Genomic DNA, 19,922 nt, shown 5'->3' on the forward strand with positions numbered 1-19,922 from the left:
AAATATTTCTTTTAATCTTCCTTTTATAGACTCAATGACTATTTTCCTTTACAATAATCTTATTTGTTTCAAGGTGCCGCCATCTCTCAGAATATATTTTAAAACACCTCTTGGAATTTTCAGAAGACTGTTTATAAGCTTACACTAGAAAAACAGGGTCATTATTTTATTATCTCATTTTTTTAAATAGATGAAACTTTCATATTTTTTTTCATTATCTTAAAAAATTTTATTATTGGAGTATAGTTGCTTTACAATGTTGAGTTAGTTTCTGCTGTACAGCAAAGTGAATCAGCCACATATATACATGTATCCTCTCTTTTTTGAATTTCCTTCCCATATAGGTCACCACAAATCATGGAGTTCCATGTGCTGTACAGCAGGTTCTCATTAGTTATCTGTTTGATACATAGTCGTGTATACGTCAGTCCCAATCTCCCAATTCATCCTTCTCTCCCTTTCTCTCCTTGGTATCCATGCGTTTCTTCTTTACATTTGTGTCTCTACATCTGCTTTGCAAATAGATTACCTTTTTCCCAAATCAAGTATAATTTCAAATTTTCTTTTAAAAGTTTTAAGATTCATTCTTGAGGCTAATGAAAAGCAAGGTAGTTTCTAAAAGTAATTTTCCACACATACCGTCCGAGGCAACCTTAATTGCATATGTAGGCTTAGGAATTTTGGTGTAAAAATACAAGTCCCATGGCCTTGGAGATGAACTTCATAAACTTCGTAGACTCTCTTCCAATTGTCGTGCCAGAAGCGATTTCATTTGTCACGAGTTTCTAGCTCTGACTGCTTTACTTAAAGAGGAATTAGGAAAGCAAGCCACAGAGCAGGTCACTTGGAAGTTAAGGAGATTAATCTTAAATAAGTTGAGAAGAAGCCCAGGATACTTAAATCAATGCTATGGGACACTTTTGATATTTAGTATGTTGCTCTGTATTCATCAGGAATGGGATAGGAGGATGGAAGTTGGTGATCAGTAAATTAGGGACCACAGGCCCTGAGTACAGTTGTGTGGGCTGTGCACTGCACAATGTCAGAGTGGGTGTGTGGACAGCGTAGAACTGTGTGGACCACAGCTATAGCACCACCCTGGGTTGTCTGGGCGACAACCTCCAAATGAATGTGTGATGACAATGGAAATTCTAAAAGTAGCAAGGCCTGGTTAGAAAGCTTCCTTCATCAAGAAAGTCAGAAAAATTCTTAGAGTTTGACAGTTTAAGCAAAAGTTTAACACAGAACCTGGCTGTGTGATCATTGTAGCTTAGGGGTTCGGGGCCTGGACTTGGGGGTCCCACAGACTTGAATTTGATTTCTGACTGTGTCACTTGGTAGCTGTGTGACCTTAGGTGACTTATATACATTTTCATCAGTTAAAAAAAAGGAAGAGCAAAGGGTCCCAGTAGGGTTGCTGTGAAGATCAAAAAAGATAATGTCTGCAGGGCACTTGAAAGTGTGCCTGGCACAACACAACAATTTAATAAATGCAACCTGGTTTGATTGTCAGAAGTGGGAGAACCCACTAACTTCCTGTTACAGGGCCCTTGGACTCAGAGTCCACGATCCTACCAGCATGTGCTGTTCCCAGGCTGCTAGTGGTCCCACCTGAGATTCCGTTTTTTTACAAAGCACTTTCAAGAGTGCATTAAAAATGATCTCTGTGGTGGCAATAGAACCAGAAAATTATACAGCTGGTGGTAACACAGAAGCAAACACAGAATAGAACCAGACGTCCAAACTTTCCAGTGGTCAGCCAATGGCAGAGGGGGGACACGAAACTCATCTGGGTCCTGCCTGGAACCTGAAGGCTTCCTGTGTGATTCAGATGATGGCCTTTGCTTTCTGATTATTCAAACATCATCAGGCGCCCCACAGAGAACTAAGAAAAAGAGGTCACCAGGGTTGAGGAATAGGGACTGGAGAGAAGAGACATAATAGTTTCTTATCAACATGCCTTGCCTGGGCAGCCAGAAAATTTGTTTGAGCCATGAAATAATATTTATTCTGCATGCCACTGACCAAGCTCAGCCTTTGATCTATTTCTCTACTGGAGATTTTTTTTTTTTTTTCAAATTTCAACTCCTTCTGCTTAGAGGGTAACAAACATGTAATGAACTCAGTGGTGAATTCAGAAAGGAATCAGAACATTAATTATGCCCACTGGACTCTGAATCCCTTCATGCTGGTCCCAGGGTCTCCCCTGTGGATTCACTTGTCCATCATTTGGACAGAAAGATTGCATCTCACTGGGTGCCAGTGAGGCTCCTTCCAAGCCAGTATGGTTTTGTATCAAACACCGAACTGAGGGCAGTCTGGCTAAATCCAAATAGTGATTGCATTCTTAAACATTTTTAATGATATATCATATTTAACCCAAATGTATCCAAAATATTATGTTTTCATATAATCAGTATGATTATTATCAATGATATATTAATGATATGTTGCTCCTGATAATATATTCAAGATACTATTTACATTTGTTGTTGTTGTTCAGTTATTCAGTCGTGTCCGACTCTTTGCAACCTCATGGACCGCAGCATGCCAGGCTTCCTTGTCCTCCACTGCTCAAGTTCATGCCCATTGAGTCAGTGATGCTATCTAACCATCTTATCTGGTATTTTCATTTGAAAGTGAGAGTAAGTCGCTCAGTCGTGTCTGACTCTGCAACCCCATGGACTGTAGACTACCATTCCCCTCCATCCATGGGATTTTCCAGGCAAGAGTACTGGAGTGGGGTGCCATTTATCTTTAAAGTCCAGTGTGTATTTTATGGGCTTCTCTGGTGGTTCAGACAGTAAGAAATCTGCCCGAAATGCAGGGGACTTGGATTCCACCTCTGGGTCAGGAAGATCCCCTGGAGAAAGGAATGGCTATCCACTCCAGTGTTCTTGCCTGGAAAATCTCATGCACAGAGGAGCCCGGTGGGCTACCGTCCATGGGGTCGTGAAGAGTTGGACATGACTTAGTGACTAACACTTACCTACAGCATGTTTCAAGAGACCAGTACCTACTGTTTTGGACTGTGAAGTTATAGATGAACAAACAGAGACTTAGAGATTAATGTTACTTCTTGCCTAAGATCACATAGCCAACGCTTTGCAGAAGAAGAAATTCAGGCAGATCGTCAGTTTGACATGTAGGCATACATAGATCATGACTGAACTTTATTTTTAGACTCCTTCTGAAACAGGCTTTATCTCAAGAAGGTATTTTTGTGTTTCAGTTTCCTAAATGTGTTTCTGGATAAGTTGGACATGGGAAAGTGATGAAGATAGGACCTAGAGTAACTGAGATTTCTCAGCCGGGAAGCCTGGCGCTGGCGGCTGGTATGTCCTGGTCCACTTATCTCAAGAGCCTGCAGGTTTGAGAGGAGTGTAAGGAATTCCCTTTGGAAGTGCACCAGACAGAATCTGCTTAAAAGATAAGGACCTGCAGAAACACAGAGGCACGTGCCTTGCAGTCATTGGGCAGCTGCCCAAGAAGTTGTCAAGGTCAAGGAAAGGAGCCAGACTTCCTGGGCTTACGTAGGTTCAGCTCTGATGCTGCTCTGGGCCCTTCTCAGAGTATCACCTGCTTTTCCACGACCCTCCCTCGCACTGGCCAGGATGCGTGGTGAGAATGGTTATCCATGCTGGAAACAGAAGCAGTGGGCCCAGAACCCCATGTCTTGTTTTACTCTTGTAGGCTCGGCATGACCATGAGAAGCTACTGCCATGTTATGACCTTAAGCTTTTTTTCACACAGAATGGGACTAGTGATACAGACCTCAGAGGGTGGTTGGGAGGATTAACAAAAAGACTCTGAATCACTTGGTCTTGTACCTGGTGAAAGAATAAATGTCAACAACAGGAAGTGCAGGGACCGGGAAGAGACTCACAGTGCACACACTCATGCACACAAACACACACAAACATATACACACTCACGCACAGAGACACACACAAACTCACATACATACACACATAACTCCACCACAAACTCACACTCACAAACACACACACAAAGATACACACACCACTACCCTACAAACACACACACACACACAAATACAAACACACACAGACTGACACACATGTGAACCCAGGTTGTGGTTGGACTTAGAGGTGTTGCTGTAACATAGTATCAGTTACTTGCAGGCTGATTAGGGTACCTGGGAGCTGCTTTACACACAAAGGGAGTGAAAAAGCAGAGGTCTCTCAATCAAAAGCAGATAAGCTAACAGAATAGCCTTGCTTGTGGTTTGTGTTCAGGCCAGAGCTTTGTTGACTCCTGGCCCAGCTGAGTTCCCCTCCTGTTGGCATGGCGAAGTCAGCCACTCAAAGGTGCATAAAAAAGGCAAGACAAAATTCTAAAGGAAATACCACAGTGGTTACAGCATGTGTCCCAAGATCTCTGAAACTTCATTTAAAGCTGTCTTAGTTATCCGTGTGGTTTATTGGTCACATAGACCCGTGTGCTGTGCTTGGTTGCTCAGTCCTGTCTGACTCTTTTTCGACCCCATGGACTATAGCCTGCCAGGCTCCTCTGTCCATGGAATTTTCCAGACAAGAACACTAGAGTGGGTTGCCATGCCCTCCTCCAGGGGATCTTCCCGAGCCAGGGATCGAACCCAGGTCTTCTGCATTATGGGCAGATTCTTTACCAATTGAACCACTAGAGAAGCCCCACAAAGACCGGTCCATCCATCTTTCTAAAACATTTTCTCAACCAAATTTTGGGTTAAAAGCTGGACTCAGTTTCTAGACTCTCTAGTAGTTGTCTAGTGTTGGTCGCTCAGTTATGTCTGACTCTTTGCGACCCCATGGACTGTAGCCCACAAAGCTCCTCTGTCCATGGCATTTCCCAGGCAAGAATACTGGAGTGGGCTGCCATTCCCTTCTCCAGGGGATCTTCCTGACCCAGGGATTGAACCCAGTCTCCTGCATTGCAGGCAAATTCTTTACCAACTGAGCCACCAGGGAAGCTCTTCTAGACTCTGAATGGAGACAAATCAACTGCCTTGCTAAGTGGGTGAGTCTTCCTTCTCGGCCAGAATCTGGAGAAGAACACGTGTGCTGGCGTCAGACAGACCTGCTTTCAAACCCTCACTCTATGGCTTTTTGCATGCTTCTCCAGGCAGATGAGTTATGCCCCTCAGATGTGGGTCCCTACTCAGCAGGGTGACTGAGACGCTTACAGTTTAGGTGATGGTCTAAGGCTCTGGTTCTGGGGTTAGGCTTGCCTGCCAGTTCTATGCCATGACTTAGAGTTGTGTGACCTCTAAGTGTCAGTTTTCTCTCCTGTTCAAGTAGCATAAATCATCTTTCTCTTTTTGACTTACTTCACTTAGTATGATAAATTCTACGTCCATCCAGGTTGCTGTGCATGGCATTATCTTGTTCTCTTCTATGGCTGAGTAGTAAACCATTTTCTGCATGTACCGTATCTTCTTTAGGATGGACAAGCAACAAGGTCCTACTGTATAGCACAGCGAACTATATTGAATACCCTGGGATAACCCATAATGGCTAAGAATATTTTTAAAATGTCTTATGTGAATAACTGAGTCACTTTACTGTACAGCAGAGATAGGCACAACATTGTAAATAAGTTATATTTCAATTAAAAAGAAAAAGTAAAGGAGCATAATCATCCTAATGGGCTAGGATTGAGGCTGGCCCCAGTGGATGGCATATGCAAGGCACTAGACACAGACCGGGGCACATAGTAAGTGCTCAGCAGAACTTCGCTGTTATTGGCGCCAATGATGCATCTTGTACATATAAAATGCTCATGAAATCAAATTCTTTCCCTACTCCTGTCCTTGCTCTACCCCAGTGTAACCAACATCTCTAGTTCCAGGTCAAGCCAGGGGCTTACCGTTCCACTCATTTTATCACTGAGTGCCCTCCTACTTCCTCACCCATCAGGTAAGAATTGCTCCAGAACTGACCCAGAAGGTCAGCTCCTCCAGCAATGGCCTTTTAGGCAGCAACTAGAACCTTGAAATGCTATTCTCTCTGTTCTGTTAAGGTGATAGGAGACAAAGGACCTTGGAATTGTTCATCTGGAAGGAGCAGACATCGGCAATGATATGCAAAGAGGTAGAAACCACAGCCCTGGGATGGAGTGGTGCATCCAGAGTTGGTCCAATCAGCAAGATGTTGCTGAGTCTGTGTCCAAGGGCTTCCCTGATGGCTCAGATGGTAAAGAATCTGCCTGCAGTGCAGGAGACCTGGGTTCTATTCCTGGGTCAGGAAGATCCGTTGGAGAAGGGACTGGCTATCCACTACAGTATTCTTACCTGGAAAATTCCATGGACAGAGGAGCCTGGTGGGCTACAGTCCATGGTGTCGCAAAGAGTCAGACACCACTGAGCAGCTAATACTTTTGCTTTTTCACTGGGCTGTGTTCAGATTTAGTCAGTGACTCCTTCCTGCTGGCTGGGAAATCTGAGGGCATTTTGTCATGCTGCTGTTGTTAAAACAAACCCCAAACCAAAAAAAGCTTGTTGTGGAGTCTAAGGAGCAATAGCTCGAATCATTTATTTATTATAAAATAACTAGTCCCATATGCTAAGAATTACTTTTAAGATTTCAAAATTAGACAAGACCTAGTAATATATCTCCTTCATTATCAACATCGATGGAAGGTTTATTATTTTAAATCAAGTTGTAGTTTGTTTGGGAAGTCCTGTCTAACATGCACAGAATATCTACACCAGCAAACCTGGTGTTGTCTCACCCTAATGGGGAGGGTTTGCTGCTGCTACTGCTGCTAATTCACTTCAGTCGTGTCCAACTCTGTGCGACCCCATAGACGGCAGCCCACCAGGCTCCCCCATCCCTGGGATTCTCCAGGCAAGAACACTGGAGTGGGTTGCCATTTCCTTCTCCAAGGGGAGGGTTTGGGAGGTAGCATATTTTGGAAGTGGCATTAGCATTGATGAGTGAGGCCAGAATGGACAGGGAACAGGTCAACTTGTTCATCAGTGGGTTTTATGACCTCTTTTGCCCTGAGTGGAACTCAGCTTTGTAGGTAACATTCTGGGCTGGCCCATGACCTTGGTCTCACATGGGTGTCATGTGACCTGCAAGGCAAGTACCACCATTCCCAGAATATCCTCTGGGATGTTTGGATCCTCTCTGGCAATGAAAGGAAATTCACCACCATGATTAGTCTGAATCTCAGCTTCTTGGGGGAGCCAAGAGCACAGAATGTTCCATGCAAGCTGGTTCAGGAAAACACTCCCCACATTCTGCCCTCTGGAGCTTAGGAGATGCCCTGTCATGAACCTTGCAAAGTTCTGGTGTCAAAGTTCAGTGCTTGACTCCCCCAAATGAGAAATATTCAGACAGCATGGAAAAATATTTTTCAAAAAGATGTAGCATTTCATTTCCCAGTGATAACTACTGTTAACATCTTGCATATTCTTATAGACTGTTCAAAATGCATACATACAAATTAACAAAAGGGAAATTTTACTATATTTCCCCTTGGTAATCTTTTTTTTCCCTCTTATACTGTGAAAACCATTACCAAACAATGTTATTACTTTTAATGACTGCCTAGAATTCCTTTGTTGTGTTTTTGTTTTTTTTTTAATTTAGTTTTGTTGTTTATTATTTGCTGTTTTTATAGGAAGTTTCATTTTTTTAAATTTTTTTAAATTTTATTTTATTTGTAAACTTTACATAATTGTATTAGTTTTGCCAAATATCAAAATGAATCCGCCACAGGTATACATGTGTTCCCCATCCTGAACCCTCCTCCCTCCTCCCTCCCCATACCATCCCTCTGGGTCGTCCCAGTGCACTAGCTCCAAGCATCCAGTATCGTGCATCGAACCTGGACTGGCAACTCGTTTCATACATGATATTTTACATGTTTCAATGTCATTCTCCCAAATTTTCCCACCCTCTCCCTCTCCCACAGAGTCCATAAGACTGTTCTATACATCAGTGTCTCTTTTGCTGTCTCGTACACCAGGTTATTGTTACCATCTTTGTTGTGTTTTTGACTGATAACCTCTTTCAGTTGTTTCTATATTTTTTTTTTGTTTGTTTAATAAAAAGTGCTATAATTGATGAACATCCTTTTAGACACATTCTTGAAATTTTTCTTGGGTCAAAGGGCAAGTCATTTAAACTTTTCATACATTGCCAAATTACCCTCTGGAGTTGTTAGAGAAATTTCTACTTTCACCAATCATAGGATTTTCTTTTAAAAAATGACATTATAACAGGATCAAAAGAACAGGTGGTCTCTACCTACAGTGAAATGAAGGTTCTTCTTCAACTCCTTAATTCTTTATCTCAGTTTTCATTGAACGTCACCTCCAATTCAGAGATCTGGCAAGATTTAGGGGAATCATGATTTTTTAAAAAGATCATAACTTGAGAAATGAATACACAACTCTTTATTATAGATGGAAATTAATGGGAAAACAGTATCAGAGTGAGAAAAACCACAAACAAGCAAACAAAAAGGAATGGAGAAAGATTTTATACAAATGATCATTCTCTTTGTGCTGTTGTAAAATTAGATACTCCTCAGGCAGAAATTTTATCATAAACTAACACTAACTCTAACCCTCATATTCAATCATTCTTCTTTGTCCAAGATAAGACAAGATAATGTACTAATTGGAGGTTCTGGATATACTGTGATAGCCCCATCAGCTGTACACAGTCTGATTTTCTAATGTACCACAAACATTTGGTCTTGTGGGCAATACCAGGGAATTCCTTTGAGAATCTGAATAAAGATTAGAAAATTAGAATTTCAGAGAAAGGATTCAGTCAATAGATAAGGAGAGTAATAACCCAAAGAAGTTCCTGGTCTTCAAAATAATTAGGTTCAAAGGAGGGTTTTTTTTTATTGTTTGCCTATGATCACAGGAAGGTTTCAATAATAGTAATAAACCTGCTGCCTGAGATGTGTCTACAATTTTCACTTCACAAATCATACTCACATGGACTTAAGAAGAAAAGGACCCTGGGAGGCTCTTTACATTTAGATAAGTAGGAAAATGCCATTCCTGTGATAAAGGCCTGGGGACTTCCTTTTAGGGACAAAGCTGCTGGTCCCGATGGGACCCTGTGGAGCCCAACTGTGTACAGAGATAGAGGCAGTATCTTCTGCTTCCACAAGTGTCGTGGGAGATTGCGGAGGTATTTCCCTCCTGAGGAAAGGTGCTTCAGATTTTGTGGGAGGACACCCTTACCAGGCAGCTCATCATTCCCTGAGTGTTGACCTTCCTGGGCTTAATCATGCCCCCCGAATACTCACACCTATCAGGGAAACACCTGATCAGCTCCAGCTGACAAAGATGCCAGGCTGTTCTCCCAAAGCTGGACATACATAGAGAGAGATTACCACATGCCATCGGTCCTTATCAGCACAGGATAAGCTCAGGTCAGAGGCCACTCCTTCTCTCTGCATCTCCACCTCCTCTGTCCTTTGGCATAGGTGATCCCGTCATACCAATCAGAGGCACCTCTGTGTTTAACATCAGTCACGTGGAGCCAAACCCACACACCTCATCAGCTCCCCCATCACAGACCGTCCCCCACTTCAGCCCTTCACCCACAGAGCATCCCACTGCTTCTCCCTCCCTCCCTTCAGATTTCTAGAAGCCAGTTCCAGAGAACCTCAGCAAGTTCAGTGAGATCTCTCCATGCACATGTCTACCAACAGCTGTTCATTCTCAATATTTTCCGAGCACCGTGCTAGATCCTGGGGACAGTCTCTTTCCTCAAGACGATCTAGTTTGAGAGATAAACACACATGGAAGTAATTTTATATTAGTTACCACAGACATGGGCTGATCTGTCTGGTGTTTACCATGTGGGTGCTACCATTCCCCAAATACTGTGCTATGCTTCTCCGGATAACTGGGTAGAGAACTTTACCTTTTAGGTAATAGGGAGTGAATGACTGGTCAGATTTTAGGCATGGATCTTTCAGATGGGATGCGCCTAATATATGTGAGGACAAAACTGTGTGCAGGAGGATAGGAGCCTTTTGCATTAATCCTCCTGGAAGAACATCTGTACCTACATGAGGGTTTTGGCTGTCCCAAGAGGGAGTAGATTTGGGATGTGTTCAGGAGGTGAATCAAAGCATTCAGCAGCTGTTTAGCAGTGTGATGGCACAAGGCGGGCAGAACGAAGCGTGAAGAGTGAAGTTTACCTGTGGCCAGGTAAGGCAACCAAAGATGCTGCTGCCACCATCTGAGACAGAAAACCTGGAGGGAGGGCAAACTGAGGGCCAGTTTGGGGTGTGCTGAGTTTGACTTACTAATAGCTACTGCAAGGAAAAAAAAAATCACAAGGCAGTGGCCCTTAGGAAGCTCAGGGCGATGAGATGTGGCAGAAATCTGGGATTACCCATCTCTTATATGCTAACTACTTGTAAGTCTAGGAAATTAGGTGAGCTCAGCCAAGGGAAAGTATAGATGAAAACAGAGCTAAGGACCAACGCTCTGAGAACACCACTGTGTAAAGGCGAAAAGAAGATGAAACAAGTTCAGGAAATGCGGGGCCCTTGAGGGAACTCAAGAGAGTAGTTCCAGAAGCAGGGAGAGGTCAACAGTGTCAAGTGAAGTAGATGTTCAATAACATGGAGAGTCATTATTACAGGGACTTCCCTGGTGGGCCAGTGTCTAAGACTCTGCGCTCCCAACACAGAGGCCCCAGGTTCGATCCTTGGACAGGAAATTAGGTCCTGCATGCCACAAGGAAAGTCAAAGACCTTGTGTGCCACAACTAAGATGCAGTGCAGCCAAATAAATAAATACATTTTCTAAAAAAGCCATCATTAAGGAGGTCCTTGATATCCTCAGGAACAAAGGTAGCCTTTTGGGAGGGGGAGGTTACTGAGACAGCGAGTGTAAGGCATGGCTTGAGGAATAGGTGAGAAATTCCAGAGGGGAGACAAGAAGTGCTCCACTCTTCCTTCGTGAACTTTGGTTGAGGAGAGAGTTGTTATAAAAATGGGTAGTGAAGTTAATGGAACTTGATTATGTTTTTGGAGAATGAGAGGAGATTGAGTTAAACAATTTTATCAGCCCTGGGGTAACTCGGTGAGGTTGGAAAGAGGGGGAGGAGGAGGAAATGGAAAATATGGACCAGAGGAGGGTTGGGCAGGCCCAGCAGGAAGCTTGAGCTCTGGAGGCCAGGGTCCCGTGATCTTGAACAGGACGAGGCAGGTCTCATGATCTGATTCTGGAAGGAGGCTGAGCCTGGTGCGAAGGTGGGCAAGTGTGTAGGTGAGGAAGGGCCAGAAGCCAAGGAGATTCACACCCAGAGGCCTGTCTGGTGAGAGGGGAGGGAATCAGGGTCATGTTGTTCTGCCCCAGGGTGCGAACACTCAGGACCTTGATCCTAAGGTTTGGTGCCACTACCCCATGGACGTGAGTTTCAACTCCAGAAAACCGGAGGTGAGCAGGAAGACTTGAAGTGGTCCTGAAGGGAACCTGGAAACATTAGAACAAGGTGAGGCCTGTGAGGGGCCATCAGTGACAGAGCAAGTCTGGGCTCAACTGGCCGCCAAGAAGGACATGGGTGCCCCCCCCCCGCCCCTGCCACCCGCCTTGCTCAGAGTGGGTGGGTGAGTAAATCAAAAGGGCGGAGGAGAAGAAAACTCAGAGCCCTTGTGAATGTCTGTGTCAAAGAAGATGAGAAGGGACAAAGCAAGGATGAAGACTGCCCTGGTGCCTGGGGAGCTGGGCCATAATAAGTAGGGGAGGGGCAGACACAGTAAGGATGAACTTGTTTATTTCTGTTGTGTTCCGTTCTGTCCTTGCTCTTCGGGCAGAGTCAAGATTCGTTCCCTGAGCTGTTGAAGTTGGAGGATGGAGAGGGGTCTAAACATCCATCTGTCTGTCTCTCCCACCCTTAAAGATCCGCATGAAAGGACATTCCATGCCCTCCTCCGTCACGCATTCTGCCGCCTCACATCCTTCAGGAATTTCCATCCGAGTGTCAGGCTTCAAAAGGTCCATGTTGGAAAATTATATTATGGAGTTCAAAATGAAAAAGAGAGACAGAGGAGGATTCATGTCCTTTCTGGGGGCTTCTAAATCCTCTCTGGCTTTCAATTGGACATGCTATTTATTCCCCATCGCCTGGAGGCATGTCAGAAAGTCATTACTGAGTTTTGATGCACTGAGGCCAGTGTCTATTGTGTTTCTCCCCAGACACGGCTCCATTTCGGAGGCCAGCGTGGTTAGCCCTCCTTCCTGGTATGCATGACTTTGCACACACATCCATGTAAATATGTGGGAGAATATGTATGCATTCAACATGAGCGTCAACTTTCCTCTTTATGAAATTATTTGAAAATTTGAGGAAGACTAGAGTTATTCAAATCCAGTTTCCATAAACAAAGTCAGGCTTGCTAATGAGGAGTCCAGAGATGTGACTCAATCCTGGTGACCACAGTTCTGCAATAACTGCTGACTTTTGCAGTTTTTTTTGTGGTTGTGGATGTTGTTACTCTCCGCTTCAGTCTCCGAAGATCCTGAGTCTCGTTTCCTTCACAGCACTTGCAGCTCTTCTCCACAACATCCACCACTTCAGTCAAGAAACTAACACAGCTATATGTATGTCAACTATACTCCAATTTTCTTTAAAAGGGGTTTTTCAGAGTTGGGAGATTAATATGAAGATTTGAGGTTAAGGTTTTTTGTTTTCATGCCTCTGGCAAGCGATACTTTTTGCTTCTGGTGGGTCTAATCAGCTTGGGAGAACCAACCATCTTTCAGGAACTGAAACTTTCATCTCTTTTTTTTTTTTTTCTGTGATACTAACACAGAAGACTTGACTTCACCCTGGATATACACAGAACAAGGAAACAGTTGTCTATATGCACCAGAGCTGTGGAAACTCCCCAGAGAAAGTCATGCTGTTCCTTCCCAATGTGTCTTGGGTCTGGGACATATACCAACTATTTATAGACAGTTCTAAGGTCGCCTAACTTATTTACAGTGGAAATTTCCTACAGTCCTCTGTGAGTTCTTTAGTTCTCTAGATGCTGCCTTCCACCCCTTATTATTAGCAGGACAAGGGAGGGAATCTTGCCTTCTAATTGCACTTCTAACCTGTCAAACTTGACAGAATTCTCAGACTTCCTAGTGGTCAAGGTCAAAATTATCTACTATAAAATTGCTATTTGCTTGGTTCCCCATGATGCTCCACTGGGAGGCAGGTCGAGTTTCCTGTTCAGTAACTTGTTCTTCAGCAACTCAAGGGCCATATTTTCTCCAAGGCCTGAAGATTCTATATGAACCAGATATGGCAACCCAATGAGAGGTCCAGGTCAGTATCAGCCATTCATTCATTCAATCCATATTTCTGAAACACCTATTATGTATAATAGGGCTTCCCAGGTGGCTCAGAAGAAGCCACTTGCCAAGCAGGAGAGGCAGGTTCGATCCCTGGGTCAGAAAGATCCCCTGGAGAAGGAAATGTCAACCCACTCCAGTATTCTTGCCTGTGAAATCCCATGCACAGAGGAACCTGGTGGGCTACAGTCCATGGGGTTGCAAAATAGTTGTACATGACTTAGTGACTAAACAACAACAGCAAATTATGTATAATCGAGAACAAAACAGAAAAGAGTCTTCCCTCTTGGGATCATCTCACTTTAGCTTGGAATTTTCGAGGTTGAAGCCCTTATTTACTGAGCACCCACTGTGTGTATTATGCTGTGAAACACTCGAGATACAAAAATTATTCATGCCATTCACCTTCCAGGAGCTTATCAAGAGCTTCCTAATTTCCCAGTAGTGTTTGTATTTCAGTGTTTGTATTCTCTGCAGAGGCTTCCCTGAAGCCTCTCAGCTGGTAATGAATCTGCCTGAGATGCAGGAGACCCTGTTTCAATTCCTGGGTTAGGAAGGTCCTGTGGAGAAGGGATAGGCTACCCACTCCAGTATTTTTGGGCTTCCCTGGTGGTTCATCAGGTTAAAAAAATTTGCCTGCAGTGTGGGAGACCTGGGTTCGATCCCTGGGTTGATAAGATCCCCTGGAGGAAGGCGTGGCAACCAATTCCAGTATTCTTGCCTGGAGAATCCTCATGGACAGAGGTGTCTGGCTGGCTATAGTCCATGGGATCACAAAGAGTCAGACATGACTGATCAACTAAGCACAGCACAGCATCTCTTCAGAAGGAAAATGATTCATAGAGGTCTACTTGGTGGCCAAATACAATTTTGCTTTATCTTTTCATCTTCATACCTTCTAATATATCTCCATGAGAGTGGAGAAAATTCTTATGGGAATTGCATAATTGAATTCTTATTTAGACTAGCGAGAATTCATGTCTGATGATTAAAGTTTGGATGTGGCCTAAAATTTTAATTTTGAAGATGGCACTAACATACTTGTTATTAGATTAAACTGAATTTAATTAGATCAGCCGTCTCTTGACATAAAGAAGGAAAATCGATTTTCTTTAAAAATGTGGCAATTTCTAGGAAACTGGCCCCATAATCCTAAATTAAAAGCAGGTTTCCACAAGTTGGACTCATGCCTCCTTTAGTCCTTGGTATTGTATTTGGTGTGTTTAGTTAGTTAAATAATGGTAACAGAAGAAGGCAGGATGGATGATGTTAAATAAAGGGAAATTTAAGAGAGTAATTATGGCATTAGCCTGGGCCATAAGGTGAGGGTTGTAAGTAATAAGATATCTGCTTTTTAAACAAGCTGCTATGTCTCCATTTGGCACTGACCCTTCCTGGATAAACTGTATATTTTACTCCATTCCCATAGGCAAGAGAAATTGAACCAGGAGGTGGGTGTTGGGAAAGACATTTATAGGTTCTAAAATATCCTACATGAAGTTACTTAACTTCGTCTTTTAAGTGAAGGTGTTAAAATTCCACCGAAACAGAATATTACAATAAATTACTCTTATATGGGGAGGTACAAAAAGCTTGGTGGCTCTAAGAACCCATTGCAAGAAAAGTCTACCTGATTGTTCAGTGGACACCTTGGATGGAAAAAAAAAAAAAAAACAACCCGCAGGGGAAACCTCAAAGCAAATGAGCCTTGGAAGCTTTCAATTTGATTTTAAAGAAATGAATAATGGAGCGCTGCTGGCAATGCTGGGAGGGCTGCTTCCAATGATGACTGAGATGATTACTCCTGGAGAGTTCTGCCATGTCCCAAACTTCCACCATAGACAGTGGTCGCTTTCCAGAATGTTGATGAAAAGAGACAGAGAGAGAGAGGTGGATTTTACTCAAAAATTTCTAATTGAATCATCTTCTCTAAGTGTCTTCTCTCCTGACCCTTACTTAATCGAAAAACTCAGTCTCCTATGGTAGCTGGGGGTAAGGACCAGGGGATAGGATAGTTAGGGAACTGGGAATAGACATGTACACGCTGCTGTATTTAAAACAGATAACCAACAAGGACCTACTGTATATGGCGCAGGGAACTCTGCTCAATGTTATGTGGCAGCCTGGATAGGAAGGGAGTTTGAGGGAGAATAGATACATGTAAATGTATGGCTGAGTCTCTAAGCTGTTCATCTGAAACTATCACAGCGCTGTTAATCAGCTATACCCTAATACAAAATAAAAAGTAAAAAGAAAAAGAAAAGAAAAACTCAGTTTCAGAGATCTGGCTGTACTTCATGTTGGTTTATTCTGTATTCTAAGTCACACAAGCAATGCATCCTTATCTTGGATCTCTTGAGTCAGTTAATGACCTTCATCGCACGGCTTTCGTCTGCAGCAATATGTAGCATCAGTTTCTGGATTAGGGGATGCTATTTGCTTATTCATAACAGAACTACATTATTAGGTGCTGACATTGGATTGTCTTATACAAATATTCTTATTTAACCTTTAAACAGAGCCCATGAAATATATATTCTTCTTATCCCCATTTTTAAGGGGGAACTTTTGGAAGGTTAAATTGTTTGTCCAAGTTTACTAAGTGGATGATAAGACTTATCATTAAAATGTTAACAAACTGGGGACCTCCCTGGAGGTCCAGTGGTCACGACACCCCCATTTCCCATTCAGGGAGTGTGGGTTTGATCCCTGGTTGGAGAACTAAGATACCACATGCTCCAGGGCCAAATTTTTTTAAAAATATAAACAAACTGACTCCCAAAGCCTGTGCCCTTACCACCTATGAATTTCTGCTTCAAAAGCCTCTAGGATGTTCCTTAAGATGATAATTGATCTCATTCATAAATCAAGAGAAGCCAGTGAGGTAGCTCAGAAAAAGTCACCAAGAGATGAAGTAATAAACTTGGCATGGGCCCACACTTAATTTGAGGCAATTCAGACCTCTTCCGGGCATTTATTGGTTTGCCCACCCCCGCCCCTCGCCCCCAGCTATTTTTGCTGGGTTAGACTCTGGGGGCCTTGCATGTAATCTTGTTCTATATATTGCAAATCGAACCTGGTGTCATTCCTGATCATGAATCAAGGAAATGTACCTTTTCCTACAGCTTCTTCTCTACTCCTTTCAGAACCGATTAAGCCAATTTTCTCTCTGCCCCCTTCTGCCTTCTCAAGGAGATACTCTTCTGTGGGTGACTGTGTGGGTGCCTCCACTGTGAGGAATTCCCTTTGACTTCATACCCTCCTGGTCAACCCCCACCCATCTGGCAAGTTCCCTTGCGGGTGTCCCCTCTTACAGAGAATTTTCTGTTCATTTCTTGTCCCCTTCCGGCATTTCTTACCTTAACCAAGTGAAATAAGTTCTACCTTCCCCAGACTTTCATAACATCTTACCTGGAACTTTTTGGTGGCTGGTGGCTTTTCTCCATGAGTTCTATGCATGTTCTTTCGTACACTTAGATAGTGAGTATTTTGAAGAAAGGGGCTGTGTCTCAGGCATCAGAAATGTCCTGTGGTATCTGGCCCAGTGCTCTTCACTCTCTTGGTAGAGACGGTCATTATTTGATGAGTGACAGAATGAACACACAACATCAAGAAAGAGTAACTCACATTCTGGATGCCGCTATACCTGCCTTGGTGACCATTTCCCCACACCCAGTTCTCCAGATGATGCTTATGGAGATTCACTGGCTTCCTCTGATGTTTTAGTTTGCTCCTGTGCTGTGACTCCCTGGGAACAGAGATATATATATTTAATGAGACCACCTGCAGCCTGCACCTCAAGACCAGTCCTGATCTTATTGGGATGGTGCGGAAATATTTTATGTGGAAGACTTTTTTTTTTTTCCGATTCAGTTCAGTTCAGTCATTCAGTCATGCTTGACTGTTTGTGACCCCACGGACTGCAGCACGCCAGGCTTCCCTGTCCATCACCAACTCCCAGAGCCTACTCAAACTCATGTCCACCGAGTCGGTGATGTCATTCAACAATCTCATCCTCTGTCATCCCCTTCTCCTCCTGCCTTCAATCTTTCCCAGCATCAGGGTCTTTTCCAGTCAGTCAGGTCTTCTCATCAGGTGGACAAAATATTAGAGCTTCAGTTTCAGTGTTAGTCCTTTTTTCAATTAGGAGCAGAAAATCTCATCTCACTTTTCTTCTTTGAAAAAATAAGCCTTTAATTTTCTATTGAGGAAAATCTCTTTTCCCTACAAAACATTTGTTTTGCCTTGTGGTCCCAAATGCCAGATATCAACCCCATCCCCACCCCAGCCCATCCATCAGTAGATTTAATACAGAAATTTCTTGCTGAGGCAGGAAATATTCAATCCAGCAGAGCTGGCTGGTCTTGCCATGGGGCTGTTAGAGCCAACTAGTGTTCTGTACCTCGGGTGAACCCACAAAACCAAGCTGATTTAGAGCAGTTCCTCCCCTGCACTGGCTTGAAACCTGCCTCTTTTTGCCACATGCTTCCTGCTGGCGTGTGGCTTAGGAGTTTACAAGTGGCTGACTAGTATACATAGAAAGAAATCGAATCAGGCAACAACGAGAGGACAGAGAGGGAGATCTTTATTTTCCAGGCAATTTAGGTGAAAGCCAACATCCTAACCACCATCACCATGCAAGCTTCAACAGCATTTTCCATGGTGTTGGGGTTGTGAACACAGTATGTGGATGGATTTGAAAGTTGTCCACAGTATCCTGCTGGTCTGTTTATCCCCACATGTTGTAGACATTCTCTGTGTTCTGCTGCATTTTCGGAGCAGTTGTAGAGTGTAGTAAGGACAGCTGTCTTGCTTATTCCACCTTGGGAGCAGCCTTTTATCACACTGAGTGTTTGTGTAGTCATTCATTCAATCAGTAAATATTTACTGAGGTCATGACTGTGCCCAGGTGCTAGGGACGGAGGAGCTTGCATTCATCAAGGTGATTTTATAGTGAGGGAGAGGACATAAACAAATAAACAGTAAATGACTGTACACCAACAACATAAATATATGAATTTCTTCATAAGTGTATGAACAACATAAAACAGAGCGACTTGGTAGCTACTTTTGGGGGAGGGGGAGGGGCTGGGGAGAGAGGCGATTGGCAAAGAAAGTCCCTCTAAAGAGGTATTTTCAAAGCTGACTAGGCATGGGACAAAGGGGCCAGGAGCTGCTGCTGGGAGTGGATTTCTGAAGAATGAGAAGGGAAACAGGGAAGAGTTCAGAGGCTTATTGGCTGGGGGCGGTCAGCTGAGAGAGGTTGGTGGCTTAGTTGAAAAAGGAAAATACAGACATGTGGGAGAGAGACAGACAGAGAGATGGGTTTATGTACAGAGAATATTTCCACAAGGAGCCTAGAGATGCCGGAGATGTTATAAAAAAAAATTCATGATGGGTCATTATCTCCAACACAATTCTGAAGGAGATCAGCCCTGGGATTTCTTTGGAAGGAATGATGCTAAAGCTGAAACTCCAGTACTTTGGCCACCTCATGCAAAGAGTTGACTCATTGGAAAAGACTCTGATGCTGGGAGGGATTGGGGGCAGGAGGAGAAGGGGATGACAGAGGATGAGATGGCTGGATGGCATCACTGACTCGATGGACGTGAGTCTGGGTGAACTCTGGGAGTTGGTGATGGATAGGGAGGCCTGGCGCGCTGCGATTCATGGGGTCACAAAGAGTCGGACACGACTGAGCGACTGATCTGATCTGATGAGCTACTTTCGAAGGTTAGTAGACTGAATCACTGAGACACCAAAATATTTTTATTTTAGTCCTTTTGAGACACTCGTTCTCCATCTCCCAGTTCTGAGTGGTCATGCAGCCCACCTTCTTAGAGAACAGGGTATTTGAAAGATGGGCAGGGAAAATAGACACTGAGTGAAAAAGGCCAGTCTCTAAAGGTATGATTCTGTGTACATGACAGTCTCAAAATGACATAAGTGGAGAAATAGAGGATGAGTCAGTGGTGGCCAGGGATTAAGCAGTCAGTTGGGAGGGTGTGACCATAAAGGGTTGGCTTGAAGGAGTTTCTTTCTCGTGGAAGAGTTCTATAGCCTAGTTATGGTGGTGCACACACACATCTATTAATATACATTTGATGAAATCTGATAGAAACACATATACACAACTGGTGCCTATGAAAAATGGTGAAATCAAATATAGTTTTGATAATTGATAACAAACTGTGGGTGTGTAAGATGTCATCCTTGGGGGAAGCTGGGAAAGGATACATTAGAACTCTCTGTACTAATTCTGATACTTTGCAGTTCAGTTCAGTCCTTCAGTTGTGCCTAATTCTTTGTGACCCCACGGACTGCAGCACCCCAGGCCTCCCTGTCCATCACCAACTTCCAGAGCTTGCTCAAACTCATGTCCATCGAGTCAGTGATGCCATCCAACCATCTCATCCTCTGTCATCCCCTTCTCCTCCTGCTTTCAATCTTTCCCAACATCAGGGTGTTTTCCAATGAGTCAGTTCTTCAAATCAGGTGGCCAAAGTATTAGAGTTTCAGCTTCAGCATCTGTCCTTCAATGAATATTCAGGACTGATTTCCTTTAGGATGAACTGGTTTGATCTCT

This window comes from Bos taurus, chromosome 13 (genome assembly GCF_002263795.3).
Source record: "Bos taurus isolate L1 Dominette 01449 registration number 42190680 breed Hereford chromosome 13, ARS-UCD2.0, whole genome shotgun sequence".
In the NCBI taxonomy this organism is placed as follows: domain Eukaryota; kingdom Metazoa; phylum Chordata; class Mammalia; order Artiodactyla; family Bovidae; genus Bos; species Bos taurus.